The sequence below is a fragment of the Callithrix jacchus genome, chromosome 5 (assembly GCF_049354715.1).
Source record: "Callithrix jacchus isolate 240 chromosome 5, calJac240_pri, whole genome shotgun sequence".
Classification (NCBI taxonomy): domain Eukaryota; kingdom Metazoa; phylum Chordata; class Mammalia; order Primates; family Cebidae; genus Callithrix; species Callithrix jacchus.
The window spans coordinates 151,196,150-151,218,492 of NC_133506.1; the positions used below are offsets into that span (position 1 = coordinate 151,196,150).

At 40.4% G+C, this 22,343-nt stretch overlaps 1 protein-coding gene and 1 pseudogene across 5 annotated transcripts in view; both read left to right on the top strand.

Moving 5' to 3' along the window:
• Positions 1-22,343, top strand: part of FRY (FRY microtubule binding protein) — a 472,456-nt gene that overhangs the window by 149,687 nt on the left and 300,426 nt on the right. The window lies entirely within an intron of this gene.
• Positions 16,104-16,921, top strand: LOC144582775 (high mobility group protein B1 pseudogene; annotated as a pseudogene).

Here is a 22,343-nt window from a genome sequence, read left to right on the forward strand (position 1 = left end):
TCCCTACCCAGGGGATATTGTGTCTTTCTGCACCATATAAATATTTTATATCTCAGTGACAAAAATCTTATTTTGCATGTTATCAAATAGTTATCACTTTGTCATTTCTTGGCCTGATAATTCATTCATTTCCCAACAGATATTCAACAAATACCTCAGGTACTGTGCTTAGTTCTAGGAATACAAAGATGAGGTCGTGGACCCAAAAAAGTTCTGCAGCTCTGAAAGAAATCAGTTTCTTGGAGAACCAGTTTCTCAAGAAGGAAGGCTTATCTTCAGTTGTGAAAGATATTTGATTTTATGGGTTTTTTTTTTTCTTTTCTTTTTTTTTGAAATGAAGTCTTATACTGTCACCTAGGCTAGAGTACAGTGGTACGATCTCAGCTCACTGCAACCTTCACCTCCCATGTTCAAGCGACTCTCCTGCCTCAGCCTCCTCTAAGGAGCTGGGATTACAGGTGCTTGCCACCATGCCCAGCTAATTTTTTTGTGTTTTTGGTAGAGATGGGGTTTCACTATGTTGGCCAGGCTGGTCTCAAACTCCTGACCTTGTGATCCACCCACCTTGGCCTCCCAAAGTGCTGGAATAACAGGCGTGAGCCACTGTAGCCAGCTGACATTATGGTTTCTTACTTACATCTGTTTGGAAGGTGCTATAGACTGAATGTTTGTATCCCCCCAAAATTCATATGTTGAAACAATCTTCAATGTGAAGGTATTAGGAAGTAGGGCCTTTGGGAAGTGATTAGGTCATGAGGGTGGAGCCTTCATGATTGGGTTTAGTGCCCTTTCAGAGAGATCCCTTACTTGTCCTGCCATTTGAAGATACAGCAAAAATATACTGTCCAAGAATCAGACAGCAGCCCTCACCAGACACTGCATCTGCCACTGCTGTGGTGTTGGACTTCCTAGCCTCCGGAAATGGAGAAATAAAGTTCTGTTGCTTATAAGATACCTGAAATGTGGTATTTTGTTATAGTAACCTGAATGGACTAAAACAGAAAAAGTAAAAATATAAGTGACTTCAGGATGTTTTGATGACCTATTCAAAACTCATCAATACAATATTGTTTGCTTAAACTATTGATTAATTCAAAATAATTCAAAGTAATTCTTAATCTGCCATTATGGTGCCAATATGCCTCTTTCATAGACAGAGTGACTAAAAGACTATACAGTCTAAAGTGGAATCATTCAAATTATTTTTTCCAGTCTATTGCATCTCTAACTATGAAGTGTACAGTACATTCTGAAATGTAATTCTCTCTCCCATGAGGATTCAGCCAAAACAGGAGAACAAGCAGCATATGGGTCAGAACTTCAGAAAGTCTAGATATAGGCCTGTGAACATACTTTTTCCTCTTACAACATAGGTACCAAAGAAGGGAAGAAAATACACAGGACTGGATTCAGAACAATATGAGAAAAACAAAGGCCAGACTTTCATTTCTTGAAGAGATATAGCCTGGATGGACAAAGGTGACTGTGTTTGAGACATCACCTGGGGAAATGCTGAATGCCACTCAAATTAATTTCAGTTGCATACAGGTATTCTTCTGTTGACCAGAGTGGATTAGTAGATAAAATTTATTTTGAAAAACAGAAGCATAATAGTGTATCTTAATTTAAATTCTATGATTTCTGTGATGTGATTTCAGTTCATTTCCCACAGTTTTGCTCTTTTCTATAGTGATATTTAATATGCCTTTCACCAGAGGGTAATACTTTCTTTTAGGTTCAGTACTAGGACAATGGTAATTAGAGGATGCAGAAACTTACCTGACACAATGAAGTACATTCTGGAATGTAAATTACCCTTTCTCCATGGCACTCTGTTTTCAACTTAACTATTGCCTAAGTATGCTGATTTTACCAGATGCTAGAGTTAGTGGGGAAGAATGTTGTAATCTCAGACTTAACTTGAACAACAAAAAATTTTTCACCTACTTTGGTTTTTTTTACCTTGAGTTTTCTGCATTTAGGTTATGTTTTATGTACTTATAGTTCCTCCATTATTTTTAGAATATTTGGAATATCATTAGTTACGATAAATAGGCCTACCAGTATCCTGGAACGTAAAAGAATTAGAGAAGATAATAGTAAGAATATCATCTCTATTTGTATAGCACACTACACATTCATATGCGTTGTCTTATTTATCAGACTAAGCATATGAGTCAGATAGTACTACTGTTTCCAGTTTGCAAATAAAAACAGCTGAGACTCTCAGAGGTTATGTAATTTACTGTGAAACATGTTTAGAAGTGGCAGAGTTGGGTTCATATCAATGCTGGATTTTAACTTCCAATTCAGCATTGATTACATTTTTTTCCTTAAAAATTATTACTTTTTGTATTTCTCCGAGGAGGTCTAGAGTTGCAATCTAGAGAACTGGATTTAAATCTTAGCTCTTCCAACTACTGAACACAAGGCTTAAAAAAAAGGTGTTTGAGCTCGCAAAGCCTCCCCTGTCCTGAGGCCATGATGTCTGCATGATGATGGACTTAACTTTACCTTTTAGGATGCTGTGAAGTCCAAATCAGGTTATATTCAAGCATGCAGTTACCACTCAATAAATATTAGTTATTTTTCTTATTATTCTCAGAACGATTCTTAAGGAGACTTTTTTTTTTTTTTTGAGACGGAGTTTCGCTCTTGTTACCCAGGCTGGAGTGCAATGGCGCAGTCTCGGCTCACCGCAACCTCCGCCTCTTGGGTTCAGGCAATTCTCCTGCCTCAGCCTCCTGAGTAGCTGGGATGACAGGCACGCGCCACCGTGCCCAGCTAATTTTTTGTATTTTTAGTAGAGACAGGGTTTCACCATGTTGACCAGGATGGTCTCGATCTCTTGACCTCATGATCCACCCGCTTCGGCCTCCCAAAGTGCTGGGATTACAGGCTTGAGCCACCGCGCCCGGCCTGGAGACATGTCTTTTAATTGTGGTAAAATATACATAATTTTTCACCCCGGCTGGAGTACAATGGCATGATCTTGACTCAGGTAACCTCGACCTCCTGGGGTTAATCCATCTTCTCTCCTTAGCTTCCCAAGTAGCTGGGACTACAGACATGTGCCACCACGCCTATTTTTTTGCATTTTTTTTTAGAGATGGGGTTTCACAACGTTACATAGGCTGGTCTGGAACTCCTGGGCTCTAGTGATCCACCTGCCTCAGCCTCCCAAAGTGCTGGGATTACAGGTGTGAGCCAACAGGCTTGGCCAGCCATTTTTAAGTGTGCCATTCAGTAGTGTTAAGTATATTAACATTGTTATGCAAAGAATCTTCACAACGCTTTTTATCTTGCAAAACTGAAACTTTATATCCATTTAAACCCCCCATTGCCTCCTACCTCCTAGTCCACGGCAATCACCTTACTACTTTCTGTGTCTACAAATTTACCTATTCTGGATGCCTCATATAAGTGGAATCATAAAAGATTTGTCTATTTGTTACTGGCCCATTTACTTAGCATAATGTCCTTAACGTTTATTCTGTATTCATGTTGTAGCATGTGTCAGAATTTCCTCCCCTTTTAAGGATAATATTGTATTGTATATGTATACCGTATCTTGTTTATTCATGAACATTTGGGTATTTTCTACCTATTGACTATTTTGAATAATGTTTCCATGAACATGGGTGTCTAAATATCTCTCCAAGACCCAACTTAATTCTTTGAGGTACATACCCAGAAGTGGAATTAATAAATCATATAAGTCATTCTATTTTCAATATTTACTGCCTGTTAAAACACACACTCTGAATGAAGAGACCCCCCCCTCCCCCGCATATAGGCTTTGTGCGAGCAACATGGCTATTAATTCACCCAGGTGCAGGCAGGCTGCATCCGAAAAGAGAGTCAGCAGTGGGCAGAGGAGTAAGAGTCAGTTTTATAGGTTTGGGGTAAGCAGTGGAAAGTTACAGAAATTACAGTTTAGGGTGGTTTGTGCAAACTGGGAGGGGGTCGTAGGGTGTGGAGTCGCGAGATTGACCAACGCCTTGTCAGTTGAGGCTGGAATAAGAAACCATAGAAGAATGTCTCAAGTTAGTTAGGTGCCACGGGGGTTGATCATTTTTCCGCTTTTCATGGTCTTCCAGTTACTTCAGGTTTTCTATCTCCAGAAGGCCCTCCAGAGGTGTATGTGTGGGCCACAGAGGTTACCATGCCATCCACGGCGGGGTCAGACCTTACACTGCCATGTTTTCCATAGTGGCTGCACCATTTTACATTCCCACCAATAATGCCTAAGAGTCCAAATTTCTCTACATCCTCTTCAACATTTTTTTCCGTGTGTGTGTGTGTGTGTGTGTGTGTGTGTGTGTATGTGTTTAATGTACCCATTTTAGCAGGTGTGATTAAGGAGATACTTTAAGAATTGACATAAGTAATTTCCACTCTTTTAACCCTCAAGCCTAAGATGGTCTGTCTGGCCTAACTCTTAAACTTCTTTTCTTGTGATTTTTTTTTTTTTGAGATGGGGTCTCAGGGTGGAGTTCAGTGGCACGATCTCAGCTCACTGCAGCTTCCACCTCCTCAGTTCAAGCAATTCTCCCACCTCAGCGTCCCAGGTAGCTGGGATTACAGGGGTGCACTACTATGTCCAGCTAATGTTTGCATTTTTAATAGAGACAGGGTTTCACCATGTTGGCCAGGCTGGTATCGAACAACTGCCCTCAGGTGATCCACTCACCTCGGCCTTCCAAAGTGCTGGGATTTCAAGTGTGAGCCACTTCCCACGGCCTCTTTTCTTGTTACTCCCACCACTAGAGCTCTTTGGCAAAAAATATCCTCTAACCATGGTGAACCTTTGAGGCATGGTATTTCTGTTTGGTTCTTCTCAGAACACCTGACAGCAAATTTTGTATCCATTTACACACTGAGGGTCAATCCTTCTCTTTTTCCATTTATTCCACAGCATAAATATTTTCTGCTTATAATTCAATTTAATTGACAGGCATAGTTAGGGGAATTTTTAAGTAATAATTGAAACGTCAATTTTACTTTTCCAGAACTATAATTAAATATGTTAGAGCTTCTCACTCTATCTTCCTTGTCTTAATCTCATTAATATTTTTCTTCTCTCTGTGATGTGTTTTGGACAATTTCTTCGGATACATTTTAAGTTCTCCAATTCATTCTTTCAGCTGTGTTGCATTTGTTGTTAAATCTGTCCACTATTTCTATTTTTTTTTTCTTTTTCTTTTTTTTTGAGACGGAGTTTCGCTCTTGTTACCCAGGCTGGAGTGCAATGGTGCGATCTCGGCTCACCGCAACCTCTGCCTCCTGGGTTCAAGCAATTCTCCTGCCTCAGCCTCCTGGGTAGCTGGGACTACAGGTGCGCGCCACCATGCCCAGCTAATTTTTGTATTTTTAGTAGAGACAGGGTTTCACCATGTTGACCAAGATGGTCTCGATCTCTTGACCTCGTGATCCACCTGCCTCCGCCTCCTAAAGTGCTGGGATTATAGGTGTGAGCCACCGCGCTCAGTCCTATTTTCTTTTCTTTTTTTTTCAAGATGGGCTTTCTCCATGTTGCTCAGGCTGGTCTCAAACTCCTGACCTCAGGTGATCTGCCCACCTCAGCCTCCCAAAGTTCTGGGATTACAGGCAGGAGACACCACGCCCAGCCTCTGTTTTCGACTGTTAAATTTTGTTTATTTCTATAAGTTTGTTTCTTTCCTAACATATTTGGATATTTTTTAACATTTCTGGTTTCTTACACATATTTTCAAAACTTGTTTTTAGTTTAGTTTTTTTTGTTTGTTTGTTTGTTTTTGAGCCAGAGTCTTTGTCACCCAGGCTGGAATGCAGTGCTGCGATCTTGGCTCACTGAAACCTCTGCCTTCCTGGTTCAAGCAATTCTTCTGCCTCAGCCTCCTGAGTAGCTGAGATTACAGGCATGCGCCACCATGCCCAGCTAATTTTTATATTTTTAGTAGAGAGGGTTTCACCATATTGGCCAGGCTGGTCCCAAGCTCCTGACCTCAGGTGATCCGCCTGCCTAGCCCTCCCCAAAGTTCTGGGATTACAAGTGTGAGCCACCACACCTGGTCATTTTTAATTTCTTTAAACGTAGTAAGTATAGTTATTTTAGAGTCTGTATGCAGTAATTCCATTAACCAGAACCTTGAGGGTTCTATTTCTGCTGTCTATTGTTTCTGCTAATTGCTCCTTATGGTCCCTTGTTTCCATCTGTATTTTAACTAGTTAGCTAGTTTTTTAGTGTAATATATATATATATGTATATATACACACACATGTATATGTATATATATATATACACACACACATAGGTATATGTATATATATTGTTTTGGTGGGGGGACTTTATTCATGTGAATTATTTAAGCCTAGGACAAAGATGTATTACTCCAGAGTCATTTTGCATTTGTTTCTACTAGGAGCACTGCCAGAGGACACTACCAGTCAAGAATCACTCAAAATCAAATCTGGGGCCTGAGATACCTTGGACTAACTAAGTAGTATGAATTTGAGCTCCAAACCAACGTGAGGACTGGCTTATCAGTCCAAGTTCTCAGCAATGATTCTTTCTATTAACTAGGTTTGAAACTCTTACTTTTTTTTTAGTCAGTCTGCTGTGAGGGCGGGGTTCAGTGTCATTTTCTATTTACTTACACTGAGGGTGTAGACCTTTGCTGTCTTAACTTTATACTAGAGAGGAAATGAGATGACTCCCCACCTGGGGGCAATCTCTAGGCTTTTTACCTGCACACTTGTGTGGTCATGACAATCAAAGCTAAAGTTCCTACAGTTGAGCAAATGTCTCCAGAGAGAAAGTCAGCTGCAGTGCTCCCCTTAACTCTGAGTCCTTTCATTCAGGTAGTAGGCCTAAGAACTATTTACTCTTTTACAGTGCATTTTATCAGTGCATTTAAGAAACTTTCGGTATTTTATCCAGAATGTGAAGTTGTTTCCAGTGGGAGGGTCAGTTTGCATACCTATTCTCCATATTACCAGACGCAAAGTCCCTCCCCATATTTTTACCAATTCCATCTTTTGTTTCCAATTTGATGAAGTTTGGTACAATTGGCAATGGGTAGGGGAAAAAATTTTGATCCAGTAAAAATCAGGAAAATATGGTTAAGCAAACAACTAAGTTATTCCTTTTAAAACATATATTCCTGTGCACCTGAGCTAGCTCTATAATCACTATACAGTAACAGGGTGACCACACTGCCCTTGCTCAGAGAGTAGCTTCAGGCTGATTCCATACATACTCACACTGTTCAAGCCCCTGTCACTCCATAAAGTGTTTAGGACCCTGGGCCTCTGGCTTGTTAGTGTCCAGAATGGCTAAGTATTGGATTGAGGGATGTTCACACTAGAATAGCAGATGGAAAGTGGGTAGGGGACGGGAGACCTGGTGATTGTGGGGCATTGAGTAGAATCTTTGAGACAAACTGAAACATTATCCCAGAAAAGAAGTTTAAGAAGCAAAGGGCCAGCAGGTGTCCTCACCAGAAAGCAGCATGAAAGATGAAATCTTGCTGAATTAATGTTCCTGACAGCTCCCAGCTGCTCTTGACAGATCTTTTCACCTGGACACTCCTGCCCTCAACCATTACTTCCCCCTACCTAGACTCAGCTTGATCCGCCCTGATCCTCCTCTGCTCTCCTTCCCTGGTCAGCTATTGTTTATCCAGCAGAAAAGTCTCCGTCTCTAAGCAGGCATGCAGATCTTCCTCTGTGGAGAGTTTTCAGAGCCTTTGGAGCGAGACAGACATGAGGCAAAAGTTAAGGCAATAGTTCCAGGATTAAAAAAAAATCCTGAACCAGTTAAATGTTTAGAAAAGTATAAGGACTGACAAAGAATTTATTCACTTTTTTTTGTTTTCTAAGTAAGAATAAAAAGAAAAAACCTTACTGCATGTCAACTTCTACTGTTGTATCGGTTTGCTGCATAAGGGACCATCCCTAAAGCAGCACCACCTCCTGTGGGTCCTTCTTGTCTGGGCCTGCTCACCTGGGGCCTGACAGTTTAGATGCTCTCACACATCTGGACCCTCAGTTTGGGCAGCCAGGATGGCCGGGGCCTCTCTCCACATGGTCTCTGCTCTCAAGAGGCCAGCCAGGGCTTGTTCTCATGATGGTCAAGGGTTCCCAGTGGCGAGAGAGAAAATTTCAGGGCACAGCTCCTTTTCAAGCCCTTACCTCGCCTTTTCTGATGTTGCGTTGGTCAAAACAAGTAACACAGGCAAGTCTACATTCAAGGGGTGGACAAATAGATCCTCTTGGCAGAAGGAGCTACTACATCACACTGCAAAGGGACACACAAACAGGAATGAATTTGTGACCACTTGTGCTGCAGTCTACTACAACCATAATCATTATTTCATAGAAAAAGATCCTCTTACCATAGAAAGTTAGAAAAAAAGTTCTTCAAATGTAAAATATTTAGCTTTACACACACACACACACACACACACACACACACACATATATATATAAACTCACTGCATTGTCCTTATTTTATTTTATTTTTCTTAATACCCTGGACTGGTGCAAACTTTATTCTTGGCAGCATTATTCCACAGAACGGTGTTTGGAACTATGTTAAGAAACTGAATCTGGCAGTATTGCCTAGGATTAGAGAAAAGGGTGGGGAGACAGGAGGAGGGAAGCCAGATAAGAATGCAGATAAAAATAATGAGAGAGCAGGAAGTAGGTGAGTGGCCACTGGAATAACAGAAAGGAGTGAAATGTGATAACTATCTCAGAGTAGCCCTTTAGCACCAGAATAAAAGATGGGTGTGTGTGTGTGTGTGTAAGGATGGAGTCCCAATTCTAGGGCTTTTGTTTTCTATTATTGGTGACAAATCACCACTAATTTAGCCACTTAAAACAACATCCACTTGTTATCTCAGTTTTCTTTGGTCAGGAACCCAGACATGAGTTAAAACTTGATCCTATGTTCAAGGTCCCGCCAAGGCCAAAGTCAAGGTTTTGGTCCAGCTGGGCTCTTACTTGGAGGCTGCAGGGAAGAATCCATTTCCATACTCCTTCAGGGTGTTGGAGGAATTCGGGTCCTTACAGTTGTGGGACTGAGGTCCCTGTTTCCTTGTTGGCTGTCAGCTTGTCTTAGTGTGCTCAAGTGCTGCAACAAAATACCACAGGCTAGGTGGTTTAAACCACAGGCATTTATTTTTTCACAGTTCTGGAGACTGGAAGTCTATGATCAAGGGGCCTGCATGGTCACATTATGGTGAGGATGCTCTTCCTGGCTTGAGATGCCTTCTGTGTCCTCACATTGGAGGGATTGGGAGAGTGACAGAGCTGCCTGGTATCTTTTCTAAGGGAACTAATCCCATCAAACCAGGATCCCAACCTCATGACCTCATCTTACCCTAATTGCTGCCCAAAGGCTCCATCTGAAAATGTCATCATGCTGGAGGTTAGGGTTTCAACATATAAATTTGGAGAGGAGGGACACAAACAGCCATAGGACAGCTCCTGGGGCTGCCTGCCTTTCTTCCATGTGGCCCCTCCACCTTTAAGGCAGCGGTGACCCTAATGCTTCAGGTATCTCTGTTTCCCTCTTCTGCCACCAACCAAAGAAAGCTCTCTGCCTTTAAGGGCTTGTGTGATTAGCTCACACCAACCTGGATACTCTCTTTATTTTAAGATCATTTCTGCTGTCTAAAATGACCCTGGATGGTATTTCATCATATTCCAGGGATTGGGTAGGACATGTTCAGGGAGCAATTTCTGCCTACTGTATCATTTCTTATAAAGAGAAAGTGAAAGAATCAAGGAGATTTTTTTCATAATATAATTTTATTGTGTCACCTCATAGGATTATTGTTAGATGCCTAGAATATCATGTATAAGAAAACAAATCGCAAATATAAAGCCCTTTAGGCATGATCTCTCTCTTTTATTTTTTTATTTTTTGAGATGGAGTCTCACTCTGTCGCCAAGCCTGAAGTGCGGTGGTGTGACTTCAGCTCACTGCAACCTCTGTCCCCTGGTTTCAGGCGATTCTCCTGCCTCAGCCTCCCAAGTATCTGGGATTACAAGTGTAAGCCACATCACCTGGTTAATTTTTGTGTTTTTAGTAGAGGCAGGGTTTCACCATCTTGGCCAGGCTGGTTTTCAACTCCTGAACTTGTGATCCACCCGACTCGGCCTCCCAAAGTGCTGGGATTACAGGTGTGAGCCACCACACCTGGCCAGGATTATATCTCTTATAGACAAAGTGAAGGGTTGGAATGAGCACAGATTCATAGAATTGGAGTTTGAAATTCACCAGGTAAGTGACCTCAATCCTCTCCTTTGGGGAGTTTTATTAATTGCTACCACTAGGTGTCACCTACCCAGCTGGAAGGAAGATAAAGCTCACTGAGGCTGGTGGGTGCTTGGGACTAAGACCTGTGCATTGTGCAACCCCTGGGAGATTTGGAAGCCTGGAGCAGTCTAGAGAAATTCAACCTTCCAAAAGAGTGAGCAACTGATTTGCTTTGGAAGGGGCTTATCATCAGTGCAGCCAGGTGGTACTGACAGGGGCCTGTGATGCTTTTGTCACCTTTCATGGAGCAGTTGTTCTGGCCAGGAAGTGAAGTGCTCACTTGTCCTGCCAGCCTCAGCAATGTGTTTTGGTGCCCTCAAGAACTGAGATGGATGGCATGAGCCAAAGTGAAAGCCAAAATGCTGACACTGGCATCAGCCACTTTTAGAGTCCAGGGGATAGTGGTGGAATTCTTTGTTGCCAAGGCTTCTGTGAGGCTTGGATCTCAGCACCTGGACCATAGTTAGTGTTGTTCCTCACTGGGGCAAATACATGAACTTTAGATACAGTCAGGAACTTGGCATGAGGGGCACAGCCACTGGAGGAGGTTTGAGTCCAGAACTACTGCTGGTGCTAATAGAATATAAATGACTTGCAAAAGGCAACCCTTGCCATGAAGAGCTCTCCTGCACGATGTGGGACACAGACTTAAAAGAGACAACTCTAAATTTACACTTATTATCTGTGGTGGGGAAGGAAGTGAGCTTTGATGTGAGAGAATGTATGTTCATGTGGGCCTTTTTTTCTTTTTTTGTGACAGAGTCTCACTCTGTCACCCAGGCTGGAGTACAATGGCGCAATCCCGGCTCACTGCAACCTTTGCCTCCCGGGTTCAAGTGATTATCATGCCCCAGCCTCCCAGGTAGCTGGGATTACAGGAGGTCACTACCACACCCAGCTAATTTTTGTATTTTTAGTAGAGACGGAGTTTCACTACGTTGGTCAGGCTGGTCTTGAACTCCTGATCTCAAGTGATCTGCCTGCCTGGACCTCCAACAGTTCTGGGATTATAGGTGTGAGCCATTGCGCCCAGCCACATGTGTACTTTTTTTTAGCACTAGACTCTAATTACCAAAATTCCCTGGAAGTAACTGCCTATAGCAATAGTCAGTGAAGCATGACATGAGTTATTTAGGTAAAACCTCATCATCTGTGTAAAGCCCCATCATCTGTGCATGCACCTGTTCCTAACCAATGCCAGTGAAGAAAATATGGACTGCACAAGTTTAAAAGTTTATTTTTATTTAAACTTTTTAAAAGTTTTCTTTAAAAGTTTATTTTTTAACTCATATAATCTCTATACAGAAATCACCAAAGTTTCAAAACTTAATGTTAGATGGGATGTTTCAGGTTTTTTAAGAAAACACACAAAAAATTGCAAAATGTAAATTATAAATGAAATGATTTTTTTCTTACCATGATTTATGAGAAAGTTGGTCTTGAGAATTATTCTCAGAAGCTGTAGTCTGCAACCTTTTATGACCTTCTCAAAAAGGGTATTAGAATATGAAGACATAGTGGAAAAATTTTTTGTTTAAATCTTCCCAAGTATCTAATGCTTCACTAAATCAGTTAGTCAAGGGCTGAAAAAGATGTAAAGTCAGTCGCAGGCATGCCTCAGTGATGCAAGGGAAACCAGGATCCATTACCACCCCTCAGACCCCAGGCCTTTCCCTCTGCTGGCTTGCTCTATGGTAGAGACCTGTTCCTTGAGTGAACACTGATTTCCCTTTGCCAGTGAGTCTTGGCCTGTGTCCAGAACATAAATGCGTAAAGTAGTGTAAAACCCCATCATCTGCACGTGCACCTGTCCCTTCTTAATCTAATTTATAATCAGTCCATTTCCCCAGAAATCCTTGTTTCTGCTCAGCCATGACAGGCCTGATTCGGGTTTTTTTTAATATTAGAAATAAATTTGGTAATGAATAGCTTTCTAGTACTTGCAAAGGTATAACAATAAGCTACGGCATTTTTGAGTTTTTACTGTGTGCTTTATAATCCTGACATTGACCCTTTGACGTAGATATTATTGCTATACCCCAGTTTATAGAAAGGTGAGCCCCTGGAAAGCAATATGGCAATCCTGAAAGAGCTAAAAGCAGAACTACCATTCAACCCAGCAATCCCATTATACTGGGTGTATATACCCAGAGGAATATAAATCATTCTGCCGTAAAGATACATGTGAATGTTCATTGCAGCACTATTCGTAGTAACAAAGACATGGAATCAACCTAAATGCCCATCCATGAAAGATTGGATAAAGAGAATGATAAAGATAAAAAGACAAGAAATGAAAGAAAAGAAAATAATGAAGATAAAAGAAAATACATAGTATTCCATATACACCATGGAATACTGCGCAGCCATACAAAAACCAAGATCGTGTCTTTCATGGGAACATGGATAGAGCTGGAGGCTCTGATCCTCAGTAAACTAATGCAGGAACAGAAAACGAAATACTTCATTTTCATACTTATAAGCAGGAGCTAATGAGAACTTACACAAAGAAGGAAACAACAGGCACTGGGCTGGGGTCTACTTGACGGTGGAGGGTGGGAGGAGGGAGAGGAGCAGAAAATATTACTATTGGGTATTGGGCTTAATTCCTGGGGAATGAAATAATCTGTACAACAAAACCTCATGACATGAGTTTACTTATATAACAAACCTTCATGTGTACCCCTGAACTTAAAAGTTAAAAAAAAAAAGAAAGAAAGAAAGGTGAGGCCCAGGGAGTGCAGTAGTCTTCCCAGTCATATGGTGAAGCTGTAGCCTACCAGGATTCCCAGCTGGGACCCAGGCTCCAGGCCCTGTACTCTGGTGCCTTTCACCACTGTACCTCTCAGGAAGTGTGTGCTCACCTGAGTCTGTGCTTGGAGCCCCTGTGTGCCTTTGACAGTATGATGGCAGCATGTCACAGGCTAGTACTCTGAAAGGGGTAGTCATTGGCCCTTCACTTGTATGAGATGGACTTTCGCCTTGATGTCTTCCTTCTCCTGGCCATTTCAGTGGCAGAACTGGTTTTCCAAAGCCTCAGTTTCTTAATTGGTAGAATGGGTCTAATTTTTTCCCTGCTTAAAATTCCTATGGGATATTATGAATCTTAAATAAGATAATATATAGTCATGTGCTTGTTAAACTATAATGCATTACCTCATACCAGATGTTATTGTTAGTGTAATTATAGCTTATTATTCTTCTTTAATAAAAAATGAGGCCTAAATTATATTTTTCCTTGAAATTACATTGTCCTGTTCTGATAAAAAATTACTTTTATGTCCTTGCCATGGTTGGGGCTTTCAAAAAAAGATTTACTTTTAGATTCTTTTTAAAATATGTAGATCCTTTTTTGCTTCCTGACAGATATTTTCCCAGTTTTGTGTTTCCTGTGGAAGAGGGGGGAAGTACACCATCAAAAACAATCCTAGAGAGCTTTCTTGATGGGCTCTAAGAATTTAGTTGGGAATCTCTACTCCTAGGGCTGTGCTGACATCCTTATTTATTAGTATATGGGAGCATTTTGAGATAAATTCTTGATCATGTAGAAGAGATTCTTTTAAGAGCAGAAGTCAGGAGGAAACATACTTTCTGGCTTCAATGATTACCTTATCTGTGCATAATAATAAGCTCTCCCTTGTATGCCACTTTTTCTTCCAGAATGTTCCAGAATGTGGGTTACATGGTTGTTAAAAGAACACTTTAAGAATACAGTAAATCAAATTACATTGCCTAAAAGTCTTTCAGTGTCACGGCAGATCCAGGACAGAGTGGCCTAGTTGCATAGATTGAGGTTGCTAAGTGGCTTCACTCAGCAGAAACAAGAAGCATCCAGTGTCACTTTAGGCCAGGATGTGCCCAAACCTATGCAGTAAAGACATAAAAAATGATAACCAGTTAGGATGGATGACGTCTCTAACTCACTCAAATCTATTTTTTCCCAAGGAAGAAATCAAAATGTATTAGTCTCTCAAAAAAAGAGATATCTTATATTCCACAAAAGGGTTAATACTGTGTACAAAATTTTATTTGTGAACAAAAGTCTCTTTTTGCTGGTGATACATCAAAGAATCATTTTTGTGGGTTAGTCTTTTCCTTTCCACCCCAATAAAATAATTGTTTGAGCTGTAGGTTTTGTTCAGATTTTATAGCCTAGCCAATGTGTTTTTATTTAGCCTTATTAAAGTGCCATGAGTTTCAGTGTGACTCAATTCTTGCCTGAACTTCCCTATGCTGACATTATATATGGATCCTGAAGTCCAAGATGATGGACCTCAAAATAACAAATGTACAGAGGCTTTATTTAAAACAAACAGTTTCCCTTTCAAATGCTTGGGATTTTATTTGTACTTATTATGAAATTGTTTAAAAATAGAATTGTGGAAGCACCCAAAATGAATCTACATTATAGTTATTTACTGAGTATGTATTAATATGATTTTAGTTTTGATATCAATATAATAAATCAATTCAGTTATCCCCTCAGCCCCCTTCTGCTTCAGTTAATCTGTTTCTTAAATGTTACTGCCTTGTTCTTGCAATCTGCACGGTGGCCCATCAGAGTTGTGCCCTGGGATTTAAATGAAATGGGAATACCTTCTCTATTAAATTCAGGTTTTTAGTGTCAGATTACTTTTAGTTTACAAGAAACTACATACAGTATTTGCATATTCAGTTATATATTTGCCTTCAAGAGTTGTGTTGCACACTCTTGAAGGCAAAGATGTATTTTAAGCCTGTTTGGGTTCCCACTGTTTAATAAATATGCATTAATAGTATAAATTACCATGTCTTCTTATTCCCTGACTCCTCTCTTGATTGAATTTTTTCATCCCTCTTAAGCTGACTAAAACAGCTTCTTTAGGAACTTTGTCTTTAAATTTCTTTGAAGAGCCTAGAACTAAATATTTTTAGCCTATTAGACCTAGCTCATTTTTTTGTAACATTTAGTCATTCCTCATTTACTATCTTGAAGTGAAAGTCAAAGATAATACAACTCACCTATACACATAACTTGTAAAAAAAGTTTATATTTAAATTCCTATCTTTAGGATAAAAGAGAAAGGTGCGGACAGTAATCCATGGTAAACTACTCTGAATTTCAACCATCGGTACTCTGGCACCACTATATGGGAGGCATGCCGAAATAGTAGGATGTGTGTACCTCTCGCACAGCCACCATGGGTACACCGCCCCTCAGCCCCAGGTGGACTGTCACAGGTGTGGGCCAGATTTGAGCCAAGCAAGGCCCTATTTAATTTCCCAAAGTATAATTTCTCCTGTATAATTTCCCAGTGTTATAATTTTCCAAACTGATGGTCAATTGCTGTTAAAGCTCTGAACACAGCGAAGTACAGTCTTTCCTCAGCTTACATGCTAATACATGCCTTGAAAATGTTAGCTACTAAACTTGAGTAGAAATATTTTCTTTATATAGTAAACAGATAGATTCCAGACTTAGAGCATTGTAAGTTTTTTATCTCCAAGGATGACAAGGGGGAGCATTTGAAAGTCAGGTGAGACATGGGACAGTTTTTCATGGTGCAGGGGAGCCCCACACTTTGCAGGGCATCAAGCAGGTTCTGCCTCCTGCTCATGGAATGTCAGTAGCATCCTCCCCCATCACTAGGATGATGAAACGCACCCCACAAATTTTGAAAAAGCCTACACAGTGAGAAACACTATTATAGAACATTGAGGATGCTTTGTAATGAATGTGATTTTGTTTTATTAAAGAGTATAATTATTGACAGCCAATGCAGTACATTGAGCTCCATAGAGACAGTGCCGGGGCAAGTGAGAGCCGGACGGGCACTGGGCGACTCTGTGCCTCGCTGAGGAAAAATAACTAAACATGGGCAAGGGAGATCCTAAGAAGCCGAGAGGCAAAATGTCATCATATGCATTTTTTGTGCAAACTTGTCGGGAGGAGCATAAGAAGAAGCACCCAGATGCTTCAGTCAACTTCTCAGAGTTTTCTAAGAAGTGCTCAGAGAGGTGGAAGACCATGTCTGCTAAAGAGAAAAAAAAATTTGAAGATACGGCAAAGGCGGATAAGGCCCGTTATGAGAGGGAAATGAAAACCTATATTCCTCCTAAAGGGGAGACAAAAAAGAAGTTCAAGGATCCCAATGCACCCAAGAGGCCTCCTTCGGCCTTTTTCCTGTTCTGCTCTGAGTATCACCCAAAAATTAAAGGAAAACATCCTGGCCTGTCCGTTGGTGATGTTGCGAAGAAACTGGGAGAGATGTGGAATAACACTGCTGCAGATGACAAGCAGCCTTATGAAAAGAAGGCCGCGAAGCTGAAGGAAAAATATGAAAAGGATATTGCTGCATATTGAGCTAAAGGAAAGCCTGATGCAGCCAAAAAGCGAGTTGTCAAGGCTGAAAAAAGCAAGAAAAAGAAGGAAGAGGAGGAAGATGAGGAAGATGAAGAGGAGGAGGAAGAGGAAGATGAAGAAGATGAAGAAGAAGATGATGATGATGAATAAGTTGGTTCTAGCGCAGTTTTGTTTTCTTGTCTATAAAGCATTTAACCCCCCTGTACACAACTCACTCCTTTTAAAGAAAAAAATTGAAATGTAAAAAAAAAAAAAAAAGTATAATTATTGTAGGAACCTATGGTTTAGTCACCTCCATACTGAATGATCATCATTTGTCTTGCTACTACATCATAAGCCTATCAAGGGCCAACATGTATCTTACTGTGTCTAGGGGATCCTACACAGTATCAGGCAATATATTGGTGATTGGTCTGTTGAATAAATAAAAACTCATAAACCATCTCCTCTATTTTCAAAGGAACTGATATCACTGTAATTAGTAATACATACCACTGTTATCAAGCTTCATTGTTAAAATATTACTGTTAAGCTATTAATTGCTAGATTGTAAAACCTAGAAAATAGCCAATGATCCATGCCTAGTTGGAGCAGGTTATCTTTCTTTTTATGTTGAATTTTTTTATTAATATCATTTAAAAGTAACATGTAAGAAAAAAGATGCTAGCAACATTTACAGACTGTGTGTTATTTTCTCCTTTAAGGAAAATTCTCTCTCATTGTTACAAAACTATAGAGAGCTTCTTGGTACAATAGGGCAGAGAAAAACAATAAAGAAGTCTCCATCCCCTGGGGTGTTGTGATCCATTTGGAGTGATGGACTACACATCTAGAACCATTAAAGCTAATAACTAAGTGCCCCGTGGAATAGTGATGTTGACAGATACAGTAAGAGTCCCAGGAAGGGATTATGATGAGTAATCAAGATAGTCAGAAGGCTCATGGAATGATAGGACTTTGAGCTCATCTAAGTGATGGGTGGAATTTGAACTGGTGAAGAGGTCCACATCTTCAGCAAAGGGATAAAAATGTAACAAAGGTTTAGAGGTGGCAGTTAACATGATAGGTGTGGAAGGCAGCCAGCAGGGCAGTGGCCAGGGATGATGGTGGGTTGGAGAAAGAGCATGACTCTTGGGGAAAAATGTAAAGAAAGTTGGTTGGCAGAGTGAGGGCCAAACTCAGATTATTTTGTTTTGGCCAAAATTAACTTTAAAAGACCAGATGTTAATCTTAAATGTTATACCTTTTTAAAAAGTATTCTTTTCAGAGGTTTGTTTTTATTTTACTTATTTGTGTCAGTAAAAATAAAATGTTGATGGTCAGATTTTAGATTGAGTGCTTAGTAGTCATACAAGTATCATAAAGCAAGATTTAGGTAAGAGAAAATGGTATCTTTTGTTTTTATTTACTGTATCATTTTATATTCCATTATATTTTATTGCCTTCATTCAGTTAACTCAAGTTAGAATAAATGAGAATACAAAGTTAAAGGAAGGCCGAGTGGAGAACTAAACTTGAATTGGAATCAGGAGTCACTGACTACTGTGCCAGCGTGGGCAATAACTTTACTATAATGAACTTCCGTGTTCCCGTCTTTAAAATGGTGGTAACACCTTATCCATAAACACACTACAGGTCCGTGGATTCAGTGTCATAACAGCCTATTGTGGCACTAAGAAGGCACTTAACGGATGTTAGTTCCCTTATTGGATTAAAATGAGATATTAACTCCTTTAAGATTAGGTACAATTTGTGTTGAGTCAGTACCATTAAAGCTTATAAAAATTTCATCATATCAGACAAGTATTTATTATGGGTGATCCTGGATTCTCTAAACTGCAGTTTCTTAATCTATAAAATAGGGATAAAAATACTCGTAGAGTTATGAGGATTAAGTGAGATAGTCAGCACAGTGACTGCTGTTACCTAGCAATCATACAGTAAGCACTATCATTAGTATAATGATGTTCTAATTATGATGCCTGCTGCATGCTACACATTTATATGGTCTCTGTATTCACTGCAGTCCTCAGTGGCATGTGTTATTAATGTTCCTATGTTTATATGAGCAGGAACCAAATACAGGGAACTTAAGTGACTTGCTCAGTTTCCAACTGGTTCATTAGTAAGGTTGGACTTGACCACAGATCTTCTGAACCCAAATCAGGTGTGGTTTCACTATGCCAGTGCTGCTTCAAGCCTTTGCAATGTGTAGGATAACCCTTTCCTTCAAATCCCCTTTTAAAAATGATTTATGACTGGATGCAGTGACTCATGCCTGTAATTCCAGCATTTCAGGAGGCTGAGGCAGGAGGATCACTCAAGGCCAGAAGTTTGAGACCAGCTTGCTCAACACAGTGAGACCCAGTTGCTACAAAAAAAAATTTTGAAAAAAAATTAGCCAGTGGGCGCGGTGGCTTGCCCCTGTAATCCCAGTACGTTGGGAGGCTGAGGAGGGTGGATCATGAGGTCAGGAGTTCGAGACCAGAGTGACCAACATGGTGAAACCCGATCTCTACTAAAAATACAAAAATTAGCCAGGCCTGGTGGTACGTGCCTGTAATCCCAGCTGCTCAGGAGGCTGAGGCAGGAGACTGCTTGAATCCCAGAGGTAGAGGTTGCAGTGAGCTGAAATCGCACCACTGCACTCCAGCCTGGGTGACAGAGCGAGACTACTTCTCAAAAAAAAAAAAAAAAAACCGAGGCATGGTGACACATGCCGATAGTCCCAGCTACTTGAGAGACTGAGATGAAGGATTGCTTGACCCCAGGAGATCGAGACTGCCTTGAGCTATGATCATGCCCCTGCACTCCACACTGGGTGATGGAGTGAGACCTTGTCTCTAAATAAATAAAAATGATATATATAATGGTTTGGAAATCACTGGAAAAAATACTGGACCTTGCTTGAGACCCAGAGCCTCAAGTAACATTGTGTATAGTACCAGCCCTGCCTAGAGCTGCCTGTCCAACGATGAAGGTATAGATGAAACAGATAACCCTGTTCCTAGCAACTCCACTTTGTTTGCAGTGCATCCCAGTGCCTTCATGCTCACAGTGCAGGCTGTGGAAGTTGGGTGAGAAATTTGACTACTAGGATTTGTTCAACACAGTTTGCCTTTTACTATTGATCACTGCTTTCCAGAATTGTAAACATGTTTGCAGAACAAAGGTACTGCAAACCTAGACATATGTTGGGTTGCAGAAGTTGCCATCATAGACCCACATGTAGTATCATTCTTGGCACATAGAATTTTAGCAAGTTGAAAACAAAGTTTGCAGGAGCAGGGAAATGTTAAACATCTGCCAAAGTGAATTATGAAGGAGAAATTGTATTTACTAAAAATGTCTGTGCTTTTCAATTACCTGAACATTATAATGCTCAGTATTTCAGGGTTATGTGAAAAACCTAAAATGTTAACATTAACATTGAAACTCACATTCTTCATTGGAGTGGAAGTTAGAAGGTGTCCTGTCTGTCTTACTCTTTTGCATTCAAGGACAGGCTGATTTTTTTTTGAGTTGCTGTAAGGTCATCTGGTGATTTTTTTTTTTTAAACCGAATTGCTGTGAGAAAGTATACAGCTCATCTGCTGGCTCAGGATCTGTGCCAAAAGAACCTTTGGAATAACAACAGCAGAATTCATGAAATTCCTGTGAGTTTCATTCTGTTCTTTGAATGCTGGCTTATTGAAAGATATATGGGCAGCCACAGGCACAGCTAGAATTAGGCACAGCCAGAATTCACCATCTGCCACTACTCTTGGGAGTATAGGAAGATGATGATAATGTTAATATTATTAATTATTCATCTTAGACATTTATTAAGACTCCACAGTCTTTGGCTCTTGGAGCTCATGCTGTAAAGAGCTCGCTTTAAAAAACAATATAGAATAAATTTTACTTAAAATTTACTTGTTCTCAAGTGTTAGAAGGTACAATGGATGGATAACACATTAAGGTTGAAAAAATGCAAAATATAAGGGTATGTATGGCCCTGATACTTTAATAGAATCTTTATTTGAGAACAAATGTAGACCTTTTCTATGAGGTCTTTGAACATGTTCTGTGAACATACAGACTTTTTCTATGAGGAATACCTATATTTGATTCATTAATAGATGTAAAATCAGTTTAATAAAATTTCAACATTGAAAAAGGACCTTGGAATAGCCTAGCCATGTGCCCTGTGCGTGAGGCTTCTCAATAACATCCTCATGGCAGATGTGTTCAGCTTCTGCTTAAATACCTCCCATGACAGGAAACTCATTATTTCCAGAGGAAATTGATCCACTCAACATATTTACTGAGCACCTGTTTACTGTCTGATCCAGTAGAGCTTACACGTAGCCAGAAGAGTCAGACAATGAACAATAGATTCAATTAATAAGTAAATTATATCTCAAGTTCATTCCATTATCAGATGTGTCATTTAGTCAGAAAGCTTTGTCTTATATTTCCTTCCACATAATGATTGTTTAGGTGTTTGAAGAAAGTATTTGTTGCCCTCTCAAGTTGACCTCATTTTCAAACTGTACGCTCCTGGTTGGTGAAACAGTTGTTCATATGTATTAGTTTGCAAGGGCCACCATAACAAGGTACCACAGGCTGTTTGGCTGAAACACCACACATTTGTTTTCTCACATTTCTGAGAGCTGGAAGTCCCAGGTCAAGGTGCTGGCAAGGTTGGTTCTTTATGAGGCCTCTCTCCTGGCCTTATAGATCACAGTCTTCTCCCTGTGTCCTCCCATGCTGTTTGTATTTGTCTGTGTGATAATCTTCTTTTCTTTGTTGTTGCTGTTGTTGTTTTGAGACTGAGTCTCATTCTGTCACCCAGGCTGGAGTGCAGTGGTACAATCTTGGCTCACTACAACCTCCTCCTCCTCCCCGGTTCAAGCCATTCTCCTGCCTCAGCCTCCCAACTAGCCGGGATTACAGGTGCCTGTGGATTTCACCATGTTGGCCAGGTTGGTCTCAAACTCCTGACCTCAGTTGATCATCCTGCCTTAGCCTCCCAAAGTGCTGGGATTTACAGGAGTGAGCCACCATCCCCAGCCACTAATCTTAAAAGGACACGAGTCATATTGGATTGGGTCCACCCTAATAACCTTGTTTTATCTTAGTTGTTACTTTAAAAGCCCTGTCTCTAAATACAGTCACATTCTGAGTACTGAGGGTTGGGACTTCAACATATGGATTTGGGGGGCACAAGTTAGCCCCTAACACATATCCCTTGTCTGTTAGAACCCACAGACATGGGAGGGTAATTCCATGGATAAAACCAGGCAAGATGGTCCCATCCCATGTTCTAGGCATCTAGAGTACCTTTGATAGTCCCAGTATGGTTGACTGATACTGAGCTTGCAGTCTATGAGAAATCCCAAGTCTCTAAACAGCTTGTTTTTTAGTCTTGTCTTAACCTATCCTTTGCATACTTTATTCTTTTGGCTAGTTATGCTGGGGATACAGCAGGGAACCAAGTAGACATTGTCCCGGCTCTTTTGGAACTCAACATATATTAGTGAAGACTGTCAGTGCACAAGTGAACAAACAAATATGTAGTTATAAATTGTAAGATGTACGATAAAGTGAATGAACAGATAAATAAGAGACGAGCCATCCTACTCTTGATAGTTTGTTTTGGTTTGTTTGTTTTGGGTAGGGTATGGAGCTTGGCATTTACCCTGAAAT